The sequence below is a fragment of the Schistocerca cancellata genome, chromosome 1, assembly GCF_023864275.1.
Source record: "Schistocerca cancellata isolate TAMUIC-IGC-003103 chromosome 1, iqSchCanc2.1, whole genome shotgun sequence".
Lineage (NCBI taxonomy): Eukaryota > Metazoa > Arthropoda > Insecta > Orthoptera > Acrididae > Schistocerca > Schistocerca cancellata.
The window spans coordinates 199,168,625-199,186,606 of record NC_064626.1 but is presented as its reverse complement, the minus strand read 5'-3'; the positions used below and the strand labels follow the sequence as shown (position 1 = coordinate 199,186,606).

Here is a 17,982-nt window from a genome sequence, read left to right as displayed (position 1 = left end):
TGCTGATTGATTTTTTGCATGATTGACGCGCAATCATTGATGCTCACTACTGCGAACTGTTGAACAAGGCGAGAGTTGCATATAGTCGCAAAAGACGAGACCAGTCAATTCGGCAGGTCATCCTCCTCCACGACAATGCTTGACCCCATACTGTCTCCAAGTTACAGGAAATGCACTGGACTACACTTTATCATCCTCCTTACAGTCCGGACTTATCGCTCTGCGATTTCCACTTATTCAGACCGTTTAAAGAAGCTTTAAGTGGGCGACGATTTGAAGATAACGAGAACGTGGAAGACTTCGTGCGCAGCTGGCTGGTGACACGACCCTGTTCTTTTTATGATGAGGCATCAAAAAGCTTCCCATACGCTGGGACAAATGCACTTCAAAAGCAGGTGACTATGTGGCAAAATAAATTATAATTGCCGTGAGTTTTTCAATAAATTAATTTAAGTAAAAAATAAAATCCCGTTTATATTTGATCCGCCGTCGTATGTTTCACATATTCTCCTAAACCAGTGGACTGATTTCAGCCAAACTTGATACATATATCCCTTGCTCTCTTGAAGGATCCGCGCAGGGTAAGAAGCACCTAGTTATAAAACGGGTGGGGACGACGTTAAAAACAATTGTAGCCCACAACTCACGAATACCCGGCCTTTATTCATTAAGTATTTGAGAAGGACAGCACTCAGTTACTTGCAACAGATTTTCCACATAATTACAAACGTATACGAAACATTTTCTCACTGACAACCACCACAGAATAATGAAAGAGAGGAAGTTCATCAATTATTACATCTGCGATGTTCATGCAGTAGAACTGCCGTGTGAGACATTTTAATTTATTACTTATGTACTACTAATTGTATTCCCTACGAATTTTGCAGATGGTATCCATACATGCGGCCGAATTATTCTACAAAAATATTTCATTTTGTGACTCATAATTCAGGTGACACGACGACTTAAAGATTAGGCTGCATGAAAATGGAACTACAGCGCGAAATTAGCTAGAGATGTAGTTGAAATATGTGTGCAAATACGTGTAACATACTTTAAATCTTTAAATTTATGTGAAATATGTATCACACGTGCGTATGTAGGCAAAGCCCCATGTATAAAGGTGCTCCCGAACCCCTAGATCGATTTTAACTAATTCGGTAGACACATTACTTAATGCTTGGGAAGAAATACAGTGGGGAAAAGAACAAGCAGCTTCATATTTGCTTGGGATCCATAACGTGCACAGAGAGAACAGGGAGGAAGAGATAGGAAGACATTGAGGATAAATATGGAAATATATAGGAGGAAGAGGGGGAAATGGGCAGAGAAAGCGGAAAGGAGGAGATGCACAGGGAGACTATAGAGGAAGAAATGCACAAAGCGAGGGAAGAGGAGAAGATCGACAGAGAATAGTTTGCGAAGCAAATGGACAGAAAGATATTGGGAGGAGAAAATGGAAGAGAAGAGTGAAGAGGACGAAGTAGGGAAGGTAGGAGGAGATGGACACAGAAGTTGCAGATATATTCTGGGAGAGGAGCGGATGGACAAAGAGAGGGGGAAGGGAGCTGAGCGAGAAAGAGGCAGGAGTAGATGGACAGAGAGAGAGAGAGAGGTGGAGTAGATGGACAGAGAGAAGGGTAAGGATGGGATGGATACTCATCTAGTATCCTAATAATGGAGCGCACATGGCGAGCTTCAAAATATTGCTCATTTTATTGAAGGTTTTGTTTGTATGACAAAACTTTTTTTAGCTTTTTGTTTACGGTGTTTATGGCGTCCAGTTCATCAAATTTGAGACTGCAGCATTCAATAATTTTCTGCAATTAAGTGAAAATCGCAACATAAAATGTTCTCACGATTTGAGATACGTAGTTGGTAATTAGCTCAATCACACTAAATACCGTAGATTATTCTGACATTATAACCTCTTTTCTATATGTTACGTAAGAGTTTTGCAATTTTCGTTAAAAGTTTATTGCCATTCTCAGATTATATATTCTTTTATTGAAATCCACGACAAAATGTAAAAGACGTATGGTATTGTTGGCCTGGATATCCCACGGGAGGATTCAACCCGCTTGTCTGATAGGTATTCCTGCTCCGCAGTCATTGGCCCCTCCCTTCCAGATATATGGAAGTTGTGTCGCATGTTTATTTGTAGCCTGTAGATGCATGCAGTGGATGTATGTATAGTCTCGTATAATCACAATGATGACGATGGTTATGATAATGACGATGGTCTTTGGTGTTTCAGGATTTAGAAGACCTAAAAAGTATGTCAAGGCAACGGCCTTGCCGCAGTGGATACACCGGTTCCCGTGAGATCACCGAAGTAAAGCGCTGTGAGGCGTGGTCGGCACTTGGATGGGTGACCATCCAGGCCACCATGCGCTGTTGCCATTTTTCTGGGTGCACTCAGCCTCGTGATGCCAATTGAGCAGCTACTCGACCGAATAGTAGCGGCTTCGGCCAAGACTACCATCATAACGACCAGGGGAGCGGTGTGCTGACCCCACGCCCCTCCTATCCGCATTCGCCATGAGGATGACACGGCGGTCGGATGTTCTCGGAGACCAATCGTGGCCTGAAGACGAAGTGCTGTTTTTTTTTTTTTTTTAATATATGTCAGCTACACACTAACGTCCAAACCAAATCAAGATCACTTAGAAAATTAGGTATATTTCGTAATAATCCTACCCCATTTGATATAACGAACTGGGTGCGTCTCCCTGTACTCACGGGTAAGGCACCGAGCAAAGTGGCGCACTGGTTAGACACTGGACTCGCATTCGGGAGGACGACGGTTCAGTCCCGCGTCCGGCCATCCTGATTTAGGTTTTCCGTGACTTCCCTAAATGACTCCAGGCAAATGCCAGGATGGTTCCTTTGAAAAGGCACGGCCGACTTCCTTCCCCTTCCTTGCCTAATCCAATGAGACCGATGACCTCGCTGTCTGGTCTCCTTCCCCAAACAACCGAACCCAACCCCAACGGGTAATGCAGTCAGTATTCCTTTGTTTGTAAACATGGCAATTACTTTAAGAATTAAGTGCATAGTCTTCCTAGAGTGAAGTCGACTCAGATCCTGCCTCCCTGAGTTTCATTACTAGTGAGCAACTGGTAAACGTTGTAGGTAAATCACAAGTATGAGAAATCTCAGAAGTTGTGAGTGTCAAAGACATTTTATTAACAGATGTGGTTACAGTCTGGAATAACTCTGTAAACTCGGATGTTCTTCCAGATGTAGTGAAATATATTACAGGCTATATTGCATTTAAGTACCAAAACATTGATAAATCATTATGTTTTTCAGCAGCAAAAATTGAAACAGAAGAGACTAATGTTATCTGGATATCAATTAAGTCCTGTGATGATCTTTACCCGCTAACGCCAGCATCTACGAAGAAAGTTATGTAGTTTGAAGAAGAAGTTGATGATTTATATGGAAATGAAGCGTAGAGACAAAAAAGAACACGAAGTCTCTGTGCTCTATTTTGAGACGAAAGAACTCTGAGGTTCATAACACAGTTATGCTCTTTATGCAAGAACAAAATATTTATAAGGTTTAGGTATCTGAATCAAGAAGCACAGCTGGAAGTCATGAGAAAATGTGCTACAAAGAGAAAGCACCTATGATTTCATCTGGCAAATGGCAATTTAATCTGAAGCAGACAACATTAACATTTGCTTCTTTATCGAACAAGTGAGTTATTTCTCATCTTTATTAGCATTTACTTGGTTGTAATGTGTAAAACATCTGTCATGTCTCTGGATCTGATTTGTCCAACTGTGTTCTGAATCAAACCGAAAGTAAAACGAACGAATAAAGCTCTACAGCACCTAAGGTGCGACGCATTTGCCATATAATCACACTGCTGTACTGCCCTATGCAGCCTCACTCTGACGTCAGGTTCAAAAATGGCTCGGAGCACTATGGGACTTATCATCTATGGTCATCAGTCCCCTAGAACTTAGAACTACTTAAACCTAACTAACCTAAGGACAGCACACAACACCCAGCCATCACGAGGCAGAGAAAATCCCTGACCCCGCCGGGAATCGAACCCGGGAACCCGGGCGTGGAAAGCGAGAACGCTACCGCACGACCACAAGATGCGGGCTCTGACGTCAGGGATCTGCCACCAATACCAAGCGTTTTTCCCGAAATTCACCCCCTCCCCCATTACTCCCTCCCTTCACACTCCTGTTTAACGCCATTCCACTAAAACTGCAGTCTCCTATTCTTCTTCTTCATTACTGTCCAGCCTTGTTAACAGTTTTTCTGTTTATTTCGGTTTTTATTTATTCTGCTTCAGCCCAACTTCCATAGGTGGCTGCAGCTCTATTATGTCATCATTTCTTAGTCTGGGACTCGTTAAGTGCTTTTGGACAACCGCATGGATGCTAGCACGCCTTCCCCAATGTGACGTAGTGAAAAACAGGTCTCATAATTATAGGATGTAAAGCACACAAGTAGAAAGCTGGTGTAAGAAGCAAATCTGCAAATTGATCCCATAAATATGTAATGCTCTTTACCGCAGCTCTGAACGTACGTGATCCAGCCCTCTTGACCCAGAGCGTTCGTTCAGCGCTAACATAACACAACATGAGTTCTGCGACAGTTAGTGTTGTACAGTGTGCTTATGAAACTATATGTAGGTTAAAATAATTGTTGTCAGTAACTATCCCTCCACAAGATTCTGACCCATTATAGTTTTGAAAATTCTTTTGTTTAATAACACGAAATTAAGTGATTGAAGGACGGTGTGAACCAAATAAAAATTGAGGTGTTGGCGAAATACACTTCAGTGAGTCAAAGCGAGCTAGAACAGCACTGCTTGCTGATACTTGTCTTGCATGCACCTTGTTAGCGCCACCCGAGATATTCTCTGGAATTACATTAACTGAGCGCTGCCAGCTTTCAAGATGTTCTTGTGTAAGTTGCTCTCATTAACTGGAGCAAGATTGACTTAATCAAATAACACGAAACATGCTTTGTATTTAGTCTCCTCTTCCCGCTCGAAATGAACAAACGTACAAGACGGCGGCGTTTACATTACAGAGTAACAGAAACATATCCATAGCTACCTATGTAAATGAGAACCATATGTACCACTTAATAATGGTTCCCTTTAAAAATACGCTATTAATAACACAAAGCATTAAACAGCTTTTCATTATAGCCATCAGTTTTCTTTTAGTAGTAAGAAACCTTTTCAGAATAGTTTGTGTTCTTCATGACTCTTCGTAGAGCACAAAAATTCCATCCCGTCCATGTTATTTCTACTATTATAGTATTATACTTAATTCGTATAAACTTACTGAGTAGCCGCTTGGTTAACTTCTCTGTCAACGCTTGCACACATACCTTTCATTTTTTTAGATAGAACGTAACTTAGAGTGACACAGTTCTATTGAATTCTTCACTTCTTTTGTCGCTCTAAGATCGATTCAATCACACGATCTAATTCATTGCTTTACACAGAAGGCTCTTTGTTCATAATAGCCTAAATTTTCAAGTAGTAATTATATCTGATGTAACACAATAGATACTTTCGGCTGCGGCGAAACAATTCACGAATTTTGCACCACGATAATGCTCCTACTAAAACTTCGTATTTATTCATGAATTCTTGGCCAAAAAAATACTGTAATGGGGTCCAAAATTTCATACTAGAGAGGCAGTGCTCCCTGTGATCGACTTGGTTCCCAAAGTGTTTCAGAGTTTGCAAATATCGCTAGCTTATGGGGCATATTTTGAAGCGAATAACTTTGATGTATATGAATGAATAAAATTCTTTACAAAAGACGAAACTCCCGTCATTTATAACACACGCCGTATATAGGGGTATCACGTTTCGTATACCAAAGATGCATAATTTTTTGTGAACTAGTCAGTTACCCGTCTAAAGTGTAACTTGTCACATTGACTGCGAACAATTTTATTCGTTTTACAAAAATATAAGTTGGCCTCCTAAATCAATAGTTAAGAAGGAATTTCCCACGTGCCATGTAGCGCAGTTATTCGTAGCGGATAGCAAGCCGACGACTACGCGTTGCCTACCGTGAAAAGACAGAGCATACGAAGATCAGGGACGAATGCAAATTAGAATTCTGCGTCGTATTCCTGACGTGAATATGTCAGCCTGCGACACCCAAATCGAAGTGCAAAGCTGTTTAACGACCAGGCACAGTCTCACGTCCTATTCAGTAATTTCACGTGAGATAATTTTTTAAGAATTCCCGCACAGTGTCCCTGATACAGTTATTCATATCGCGTCACCGGATTACCTGCTTACTAATCCAGCTATTCTGCTATCTACTTTTCGGTTTCATTCATTCTGGCGTATGATTATTTTGGCTTCACCGAGAGTAATTTGATTCTCTGTTCACGAGGTGATTCTTTTCGCCGTAGAGTCTGCCGCTTGCGTCGGTCCTGTGTTACTTCGCAGCCCTAACGCTCAGAATGCTAACTAATGGGATGTGCTGTAGTGTTACGTAGTAGAACGACCACACAGTTTTAAACATTATATTTGCGAAACATGTTACTCTAAAATTTGTAACTCTGAACGCAGATAAGCAAACTATCTCGAAGAAAAAATACTTTTATTTATCCCAGCCGCAAATGATCATCCTATCGTAGTCCTTCCGTTCGGGAAGGCTGTGATTAGTAAAACAGGTCTACGGTTACAGTAAGATAATGATTTTTTTCCTCGTTTTTCAAGGATACGAAAAGAGGTACAGCAACCGGTAAAACACAGTCTTAATGGCATCTTTCGTGGTGTTTGATACTCTTTGTCCGTGCGGAAAAAGCCACATTGATCACGCCTTACAGTCTCGCAAAGTTTTACAGACCACCAATTAAATGTTAATTATAGAGATCAAATCTGCTGGTACTGAACACAGCCTCCAAACTATAATTTTTTTTTTCGTGGTTTTAGGGCGCACAACTTCAATGGTCATTAGCGCCCAACTATAAATTGTAATCGATAACGGGAAATTCTTATCCCACAGAACAACAAACTTCGCTTCTGTCATAAAAGAGGATCTAGAGATAAAAATGTATAACGATAACTTTAACGGAGGTGGCAGTTACAATCGTGTTGCCGCATTGAGTCCCACGTACGGCGGTGAGAGGTTCTGATAAGCGAGTTGTTTACTTCTAATTGGATCGGTAGCGCCAGTAAGCAATGCCTCATCGCTAACATCACCATAGCCACTAAAAGAAAATGCAACATCGGAGACTAGGACGTGTCGACAAAATGTTTTACGTCGACCAATCCAACTTACGCTTATAAATGCCCAGTCGCTGCAGACGATAACAATGACATAAGCATGATCACCAATGAACATTTAATGATCATTTAATTATAAACGCTGATTTCTTAACAATATATGCAGCGCATGTAATTGGTGATGATGAGAAACATTCATATTATGTAGCAAAGTAGGATGTACTCAGTTTATGTTCGTTCTGTGCACTACCTTTTATTCCAGTTAGGGTGTAATGCTAAAAGTAAATGTGTTCCACGAGTGAAATTTGTGAAGTATTATCAATGAAATTGGTAGAAACGCGATGGCTTATTTTAATACTGTCCGTGATGAAATTTCGCTCAATCAGCCTCATGTTCTCTGCTCCACATTATCGCATACTCTTTAGAGTTACGTCCCAAGTCAAAACATACAGTCTATGAACAGATGTACCTTCGGTGACGCCACCGACGATAACGCCATGTATCACATTCTATCCCTTGGGTAGTCGACGAATAGCTTTCAAATGTTGTAATATAACTCATTTCCTGCGAGCTCTTTATTTTTTTTTTATTTTTTTTTCTGAGTCAACATTCTAACGGCTCTGATGCGGCCCGACACAAATTCTTCTCCCGAGTCAACCTCTTCATATCAGAGCACAACTGCTAACCTACGTCGTCAATTGTTTGTTGGGTGTTTTCCAACCTCTGGTTTCTTCTACAGTTTCTACCCTCTACAGCTCTCTCTAGTACCATGGAAGTTATTCCTTGATGTTTTAACACATTCCCTACCATTCGGTCACTTTCTGTTGTTAGTGAGCCGCGCGGGGTAGCCGTGCGGTATAGGGCGTCTTGTCACAGTTCGCGCGGCTCCGCCCGTCGGAGGTTCGAGTCCTCCCTCAGGCATGGGTGTGTGTGTTGTCCTTAGCGTAAGTTAATTTAAGTTAGATTAAGTAATGCGTAAGCCTAGGGACCGATGACCTCAGCAATTTGCTCCCATAGTCCTTACCACAAATTTCCAATCTCTTGTTAGTGTTTTCCACATATTCCATTCCGCGCTACTTCTCCAGAGAAACCCCTCATCCGTTACCTTATCAGTCAACCTAATTTTCAATATTCTTCCGTAACACTTCGTCTAAAATGTTTCGATTCTCTTCTGCTCCGGTTTTCCCACAGTCCATATTTCACTACCATACAATGCTGAGCTCCAGACGTACATTCTCAGATATTTCTTCCTCAAATTAAGGCCGATATTTGATATTAGTAGACTTCTCTTGGCCAGGAATGCCTTTTTTGCCTTAGCTACTCAGCTTTTGATGTCCTCCTTGCTCCGTCCGTCATCAGTTATTTTGCTGCCTAGGTAGCAGAATTCCTTAACTTCATCTATTTCGTGGTCTCCAATCCTGATGTTACCTTTCTCGCTCTTCTCATTACTGCTACTTTTCATTACTTTCGTCTTTCTTCGATCTACTGTAAATCCCTACTCTGTAATGATTAGACTGTTCGTTCCAGTCAGCAGGTGCTGTATTTCTTCTTGACTTTCACTGAGGATACCAATGTCATCAGCAAATGTTATCATTGATATCCTTTCACCTCAGATTTTAAATCTACTCTTTAATCTTTCTTCTTATTCCCGTAATTGCTTCTTCGGAGTATACACTGAACAGTATAGGTGGAAGGCTAGATACATATCTTACACCCTTTTTAATCCGAGCACTTCGTTCTTCGTCCCGCACTATTATTGTTCCCTCTTGGTTCTTCTACCTACTGTACATTACCCATCTTTCCTTGCAGAATTTCCACAGAATTTCGAACTCCTTGCACAGTTGACGCTCTCTAACGCTTTTTTACGTGTCAACTGAAACCTTGATCGCGTCTTTAATTTTATTTTGCCTAGCTACCATTATCAACTGCAACATCAGAATTGCGTCCCTGATGTCTTTACCTCTCCTAAGGCCAAACTAGCGAACTACCAGCCAAATGGAAGTTACTGAGTCACGGATCAGTAAGGGTTGGTCCAGCTAAAGAGGTCAAGGCGATGGGAAGCAGCTGAGGCGCGAGAGCACCAGGCACAGCCACAGCCGGCGGCAACCGAGTCCCCAGCAACTGGGTACAAGGGCTTTCTCCAGGCCGCAGAGGTCGCGGGAAGGCCGATAGATGTCTGAAAACATGGTATGTGTGTGAGTGGGTCTGATGATCGCGTCGCTCCCAACATTTTGCGTAATTCAGTAGCACTTCACAGTCTTATCGTAGTGCAAAAGCAATTACCTCAACATATTCACACCATGGATATCCAGGTATTGAGATATTAATATTATGAATATCAAGAAAGGTACAGAAGTTGGACTGGCACAGTGAATGAATAATAATTAATTAGTCATAGTGAATGTACAATCTTACAAGAAATCATTAAAAATAGTGATAAGCAGGATATTGGATGGTAGCTTAGGACGCTATCCATCATCGCTGAAAGCCACACATTTATATACATTTTATTTATTCATCTATTATGTATTTTATATCGTTTTCAATTATGTGAAATTGTCAGACCATCTTATTTCCCGCAGTTACATAGCATTTCCTGTACCACTCCCTGCTTAGTTATGTAACATACATGTAGATTATTACTTGAGTTCTAGTTTATTTAATAGAATGTTAATTTGGTCTATACTAACGGCACTCCTCATTTGAGAGTGGTTATATGCACGTAAGATTTGGTACTACCAGTAAATAAATTAAAAAGGTGCATCTATTCAGCAGGCCTACTTTCAGTGTTTTATGTGTTTTAACAACTTTTTCTTTTTGCATGACGTAAGGGTGTCTGCACAAAATTCTTTCTTTAATTGACTATGCATGACGTTTAGACAGAGAATACTGTTTATGATCTCAGGGGTATCGAGAGACAAAGATTTCTCATTTAACATACACCGTATCTGACAAAAATCATGAGATACCGCCTACTATTGTGTCGGACCTCCTTTTGTTCAGAGTACCGCCGTAACTCAATAAGGTATGGACTCAAAAAGACGTTGAAAGTCCCCTGAAGCATTACTGAGCTATGCTGCTTCTATAGCTATCCATAATTGCAAAAATGTTGCCAGTGCAGGATTTTGTGCACAAACTGACTTCTCAATCATGTCCCACAAATAAGAATGAGATTTTCACTCTGCAGCGGAGTGTGCGCTGATATGAAACTTCCTGGCAGATTAAAACTGTGTGCCCGACTGAGACTCGAACTCGGGACCTTTGCCTTCCGTGGGCAAGTGCTCTACCAACTGAGCTACCGAAGCACGTCTCACGCCCGGTACTCACAGCTTTACTTCTGCAAGTACCTCATCTCCTACCTTCCAAAGGTCCCGAGTTCGAGTCTCGGTCGGGCACACAGTTTTAATCTGTCAGGAAGTTTCATATCAGCGCACACTCCGCTGCAGAGTGAAAATCTCATTCTGGAAACATCCCCAGGCTGTGGCTAAGCCATGTCTCCGCAATATCCATTCTTTCAGGATTGCTAGTTCTGCAAGGTTCGCAGGAGAGCTTCTGCAAAGTTTGGAAGGTAGGGGTCGAGGTACTGGCAGAAGTAAAGCTGTGAGTACCGGGCGTGAGTCGTGCTTCGGTAGCTTAGTTGGTAGAGCACTTGCCCGCGGAAGGCAAAGGCCCCGAGTTCGAGTCTCGGTCGGGCACACAGTTTTAATCTGCCAGGAAGTTTCATATCAGCACACACTCCGCTGCAGAGTGAAAATCTCATTCTGGAAACATCCCCAGGCTGTGGCTAAGCCATGTCTCCGCAATATCCTTTCTTTCAGGAGTGCTAGTTCTGCAAGGTTCGCAGGAGAGCTTCTGCAAAGTTTGGAAGGTAGGGGTCGAGGTACTGGCAGAAGTAAAGCTGTGAGTACCGGGCGTGAGTCGTGCTTCGGTAGCTCAGTTGGTAGAGCACTTGCCCGCGGAAGGCAAAGGTCCCGAGTTCGAGTCTCGGTCGGGCACACAGTTTTAATCTGCCAGGAAGTTTCATGTCCCACAAATGTTGGATGGGATTCACGTCGGGCGATCTGGGTGACCAACTGCTTTATTCTTCCATCAAAGGCTCCGTAGGGTCTGCACCACACTCGAACAATACCATCAGATCTTACAAACGGAAATCGGGACTCATCTGACCAAGTTTCCGTTGTCCAGTTGTCTAGCGTCCAACCGACATGGTCGCGAGCCTGGAAGAGGCGCTGCATGCGGTGTCATTCTGTTAACAACCTATCGGTTACGTTTTCCGCAAGTCCCAAATTCATTTCTGCCGTTATTTCAGGTATTGTTGCTTGTGTGTTAGCACTGACAACTCTACGTGATCGTTGCTGAGCTCGGTCGTTAAGTTAAGGCCATTGGCCACTGCGTTGTTGGTGGCGAGACATTATGGCTGAAATCTGGTATTCTTGGCGCATTCTTGGCACTGTGGAACTCAGACTATTGAATTACCTTACAATTTCCGAAATGAAGTGTCTCACGCGCTGAGAACCAACTATCATTTGCGTTCAAAGTCTGTTAATTCCCGTCGTGCATCCATAATCACGTCGGAAACCTTTTCACCTGAATCATCTGGGAACGAGGGTTGGAACTTTAATAGTGACAACTATTTATTTACAGATCGTACAAAATAGATACGTGTTTCAAAGTTTTACTGACCTTCAAGATAGTCACCAGCATTGCGTATAACCCGTTGCCAGCGATGTGGAAGTCGTAGGATACTCGTAGCAGTGCCAATTGTGTTGGCAGTTCGAGCGGGGCGGTCTGTTGCCCGACGAAATTGTAACAGTTCTGCAGCTTATGCCGTGAAGTGTTTACTTCACTTTAGAAATCGAGTTGAACTCACGAGGGCTTCAGTCAGGGGAGTGCAGTAGGTGGTATAGCATTTAGCAGCGCCATCAGTTAAACAGGTCAGTAACAGCTTGCACTGTAGTTACTTGAGCATTGTCCTGCAAAATGATGGTCAGGTCCTGCAGAACGTCTCTCACTTCTGTTTCTAATCTGGTCATAGGTTGTGTTCCAAAATGAACTAGTCCGTTGCGACAGATAAGGATGGGTTCAAATGGCTCTGAGCACTATGCGACTTAACTTCTGAGGTCATCAGTCGCTTAGAACTTAGAATTAATTAAACCTAGCTAACCTAAGGACATCACACACATCCATGCCCGAGGCAGGATTCGAACCTGCGACCGTAGCGGTCGCTCGGCTTCAGACTGTAGCGCCTAGAGCCGCACGGCCACTCCGGCCGGCGACGACAGGTAAGGAGTCTGGGCCAAGCTATGCTGTGGTTAACATCTCGTAGGCAGTAGCGGATCATTGTTGCTCATATTCTTTGAGTTTTGAGGCCAGAAGAGCTTGAGACCAGTATATATGGGCCTCGGATGCTGCAATTGGTGATACCATTATCAGGCATTGATTTTGGCCCGGTAGACATATAATTCCGACGCCAAGATGATCAATAATAGGACGAGACCAATTGTATTGCCACGACTGCGTCATCGGTATGTTAACAGCCACTGCAAAATATGCCACCAGTGCCACCAGCCTTCCGCTAAATTGTTTATATTTGGCACTCTGTAAAGGGAAGAGGTATATGTGAAATTTGCTTTTAATAATAATCTTGGTGTTACTAAAAACTCTATCTTGCACCTGTGATTATTCCAAATCACAAACCTGGACAGGAATCCTATCCTAGTAAATTTAATTCCAAGTGTCCTAATGTACACTCCTGGAAATGGAAAAAAGAACACATTGACACCGGTGTGTCAGACCCACCATACTTGCTCCGGACACTGCGAGAGGGCTGTACAAGCAATGATCACACGCACGGCACAGCGGACACACCAGGGACCGCGGTGTTGGCCGTCGAATGGCGCTAGCTGCGCAGCATTTGTGCACCGCCGCCGTCAGTGTCAGCCAGTTTGCCGTGGCATACGGAGCTCCATCGCAGTCTTTAACACTGGTAGCATGCCGCGACAGCGTGGACGTGAACCGTATGTGCAGTTGACGGACTTTGAGCGAGGGCGTATAGTGGGCATGCGGGAGGCCGGGTGGACGTACCGCCGAATTGCTCAACACGTGGGGCGTGAGGTCTCCACAGTACATCGATGTTGTCGCCAGTGGTCGGCGGAAGGTGCACGTGCCCGTTGACCTGGGACCGGACCGCAGCGACGCACGGATGCACGCCAAGACCGTAGGATCCTACGCAGTGCCGTAGGGGACCGCACCGCAACTTCCCAGCAAATTAGGGACACTGTTGCTCCTGGGGTATCGGCGAGGACCATTCGCAACCGTCTTCATGAAGCTGGGCTACGGTCCCGCACACCGTTAGGCCGTCTTCCGCTCACGCCCCAACATCGTGCAGCCCGCCTCCAGTGGTGTCGCGACAGGCGTGAATGGAGGGACGAATGGAGACGTGTCGTCTTCAGCGATGAGAGCCGCTTCTGCCTTGGTGCCAATGATGGTCGTATGCATGTTTGGCGCCGTGCAGGTGAGCGCCAAAATCAGGACTGCATACGACCGAGGCACACAGGGCCAACATCCGGCATCATGGTGTGGGGAGCGATCTCCTACACTGGCCGTACACCACTGGTGATCATCGAGGGGACACTGAATAGTGCACGGTACATCCAAACCGTCATCGAACCCATCGTTCTACCATTCCTAGACCGGCAAGGGAACTTGCTGTTCCAACAGGACAATGCACGTCCGCATGTATCCCGTGACACCCAACGTGCTCTAGAAGGTGTAAGTCAACTACCCTGGCCAGCAAGATCTCCGGATCTGTCCCCCATTGAGCATGTTTGGGACTGGATGAAGCGTCGTCTCACGCGGTCTGCACGTCCAGCACGAACGCTGGTCCAACTGAGGCGCCAGGAGGAAATGGCATGGCAAGCCGTTCCACAGGACTACATCCAGCATCTCTACGATCGTCTCCATGGGAGAATAGCAGCCTGCATTGCTGCGAAAGGTGGATATACACTGTACTAGTGCCGAAATTGTGCATGCTCTGTTGCCTGTGTCTATGTGCCTGTGGTTCTGTCAGTGTGATCATGTGATGTATCTGACCCCAGGGATGTGTCAATAAAGTTTCCCCTTCCTGGGACAATGAATTCACGGTGTTCTTATTTCAATTTCCAGGAGTGTATTATGGAAAGACTTATTTGGCAGTTGTAAAAACAGATATGATTGCTTTCTAATGCGTGGAGTTATAATGTTTAAAGTTCGGGTTTATAGTTTGAGAAATTCTCCACTTCCAGTAAAATTTTAAATCAATCTGCCGTTATTTTCTTAAACCATTATGTCTTAATTGAAAACAGTAAAGCATTTATGCACTTTTTCAGAATTGCAAAGTTTTATCAGTGATTATTCGATGAAAAATTGTTTGGACTTGAATTTAATGTTGTGCTGGTATTTGCACAGATAATTATATTTTGAGTAAGTTAAAAGACTGCTTATCAAACAACAATTTTTACTTAGAGAGTTATACACTATATGACCAAAATACCCGGACGACCCCAAAAATATACGTTTATCATATTTGGTGCATTGTGCTGCTACCTACTGCCATGTACTCCGTATCGAACAGTAGAAATACATTGCGTGGAGTGACGAATCACGGTACACAATGTAGCGATCCGCTGGCTGGGTGTGAGTATGGCGAATGTCCGGCGAACGTCATCTGCCAGAGTGTGTAGTGACAGCAGTAAAATTTGGAGGCGATGGCTTTATGGTGTGGTCGCATTTTTCATGGAGGGGGCATGCACCTCTTGTTCTTTTGCCTGGAACTATCACAGCATAGGCCTGCATTGATGTTTTAAGCAACCCACTGTTGAAGAGCATTCAGGGATGGTGATTGCATCTTTCAACATGACCCAGTACCTGTTGGTAATGCATGGGTTGTGGCAGAGTGGTTACACAATAGTAACATCCCCGTAATGGACGGGCCTGCAGAGAGTCCCAATCTAAATCTTATAGAACTCCTTTGGGATGTTTTTGAACGCTGACTTCGTGCTAGGCTTCACTGACCGACATCGATACCTCTCTTCAGTGCAGCAGTCAATGAAGAATCGGCTGCCATTCCCCAAGAAACCTTCCAGCACTTGATTGAACTTATGCCTGCGAGAGTGGGAGCTGTCATAAAAGGGACTGCCAATACCATATTGAATTCCAGCATTACCGATGGCGGGCGCCACTAACTTTTAAGTCATTTTCAGCCAGGTGTCCTGATATTTTTGGTCACATAGTGTAGTAGGCGAGTGCAAGAACGAGATCTCACATTTGACAAGAACAGTTTCAGTTACCGAAAAAGTTTTAAGTAAGCAAGTTTTTGAATGCAAACAGAAGTGTGATCAAAACACTTAGCAAGTTGAAGGGAAAATATCTGACCTAGAATGTAAAATACGAGACAGGCCTAGGAAAGGTTCGATCACACCATGAAACATAACGGTTGGCACCTGTTAGATTTTGTGAAGAATTGTGATAGAATTTTTCATAATTCTTTATCTGATCAGGAAAAGATGAATGTGATGATTAGCACATTTGCAGGTTACGCCTAGTGCTGGGGTCTTAACCTGAATACTGAGCAAACGACTTTTAATGAATTTAAACAAAAATTCATAGAAGAATAGTGGTCTGAACAAAAGCATAATTGCTTGTGGTAGGAGTGTATCGTGGCTAAACTCCATGATAATAGGGGCAGGAATTCTTTAGAAGATTTCTGGGAATACTGGTACCGGAAGTTGGCACACTTAAGAAGTAGACAATGAGAATATGAAATTATCCGGGAGCTATGGAAAAAGTTCCCAGAAGATTCTTAAAAATACATAAGAAGCAACCACCGAGGCTTGTTTGCATTCTTGGAAGACGAAGACCACTGGCAAGGAAATAAGGATAACCACCAGAATAATACTAACAGAAACAACTGTAATCATGATGAACAAAATGACGGCGATGGTTATCACGTCAAGAGGTAGTGACAGAGGAAGAAGAAATTCTGCCGTTCACGGTTCAGATTTTTCCACACGAAATGCACACCGGAACGATATGGAAAACGGAATACCGCCAATGTTGATGGCCAAACTGGAGTGGGCAGAATTCACTGGCCCAGACGAAGAAACTTTTACCGAAATGATCACTGAATAATGAGACAGAAAAGCGATTACGCGACAAAGCGCGACGTACAACGACAGATGTGCACTATTGGTGATTCCCCAATAACAGGTACCGGTCCCGGCGTTAGCAAACTTATAAGCTATCAGAGAGCAATGACTGATGCGAATGTTCCAGCTGTTGCAAGAGAAGCTGTGTACGAGGCAGTGGAACGGAATGTAAACGTCATAGTATATAGGAGCGAAATCGTATGGCAAATAATAGTTCCGTAGTTGAGGAAAGAGTGGGTGGAGTCGTAGATGTATTAAAAGACTCCAAGTAGCAGTACAAGTAAGAGTGTAACTGACTAAAATGAGTGTCACAGGCTACAGAATAGCGTGTGCAGATAGACGATCTGTACAGGGGCCTCACACGATGTGAATGGGAGGATTTTAAGAAAGTATAAGCGACCAAAAAGTTAATTGAAGGTAGGAAAGATAATAGGGACATCGATAAGTTCAAGTGACCCGCAAATAAGGAGGGAACAATAAATACAGCACAACGTTCATGGGCAGCTAATAAAAAGGTAGTTATGGATAGAAGGATGATAGTGGGCGAAATGCTCAGCATTAACTCTCTGTTAACTATTACCAAACTGCCGCCGAAAGGCACGAATTTGAAGATAATGAAAAAAAGACAATTTTTTACGTAATCTGAAAGACCATGAAGATTACACGAAGTTTGAAATAACTGTGGACGTTATTAGAGCTGATGAGGATGATTGTTCATCACAAGAAAACTGTGAGCCTGAATTAAGGTCTGTCGAGAAATCAGATTACGAACTTAGCTCCTGACTTAGAAAAGCTTTCATGTTACATCCAGATAAGGAAATAGAATGGTCGGATTCGCACGACTGTTCGGATTGCGAAAATGTCGGTGTATTTGAAACCAATGAAAGTGCAACTAACTGCAATGTTTAGCAACGAATGACGGTATGTCTAAACAAAATCCAGACGTCATTACTGAACGAAGGAGGAAAGAACCATCTGATGATATGGTACCATTCCAATGAAGCTGAACTCCGGAAACTGAAGAAGCCACCTGATATAGGTGATTTGCAGGAGAAGAACATATCTTGGGGTTACATTATGTGTCCTATAATGGCCCCCAATAAATTTCCAAAATTCTGAAAGATGGCATGGAGCAGAATTGTGTAGACGTTGAATATATTTCGGCCTACCATCCGGCGAGAAACTTTGTTGAACGGTATATGTGGGAAATACGAAGTTTATGCAGGACTTACAGCCACCATAACCATCGAGAATGGGGCAGATTTGTACCTTAATTTGAGAATGTATGAATTCCTGGTCTCATGAATCAACTGGCTTCACACCTGTGGAAATCCTGCTTAATAATAAGAACACATTTTTGATTGATGAAAGACTAGAGTTCCCACCATGTATAGGTACGGGATTAGCCCAGAAGAAAGCATTAGTAAGAGAAAAAACAAAGCAGAAGGGAGATCTAAAAGGCGTAATAGGAAGCTGAAGTTAGAAGGTTCAAGATCGGAGACTATGTTCTTCTGTAGACCCAAGTAAAACCAAGTGAACTTAACCAGGAAACTTCAA

The 17,982-nt window shown here is 43.2% G+C and overlaps 1 non-coding gene and 1 pseudogene across 1 annotated transcript; both read left to right on the top strand.

Moving 5' to 3' along the window:
- The first annotated feature begins 2,288 nt into the window (after window positions 1–2,288).
- Window positions 2,289–2,406, top strand: LOC126099582 (5S ribosomal RNA; annotated as a pseudogene).
- An 8,755-nt stretch (window positions 2,407–11,161) lies between these two features.
- Window positions 11,162–11,236, top strand: Trnap-cgg (transfer RNA proline (anticodon CGG)). The gene has a single exon. It is a non-coding gene; the product is annotated as a tRNA-Pro (tRNA).
- The last annotated feature ends 6,746 nt before the right edge of the window (window positions 11,237–17,982 follow it).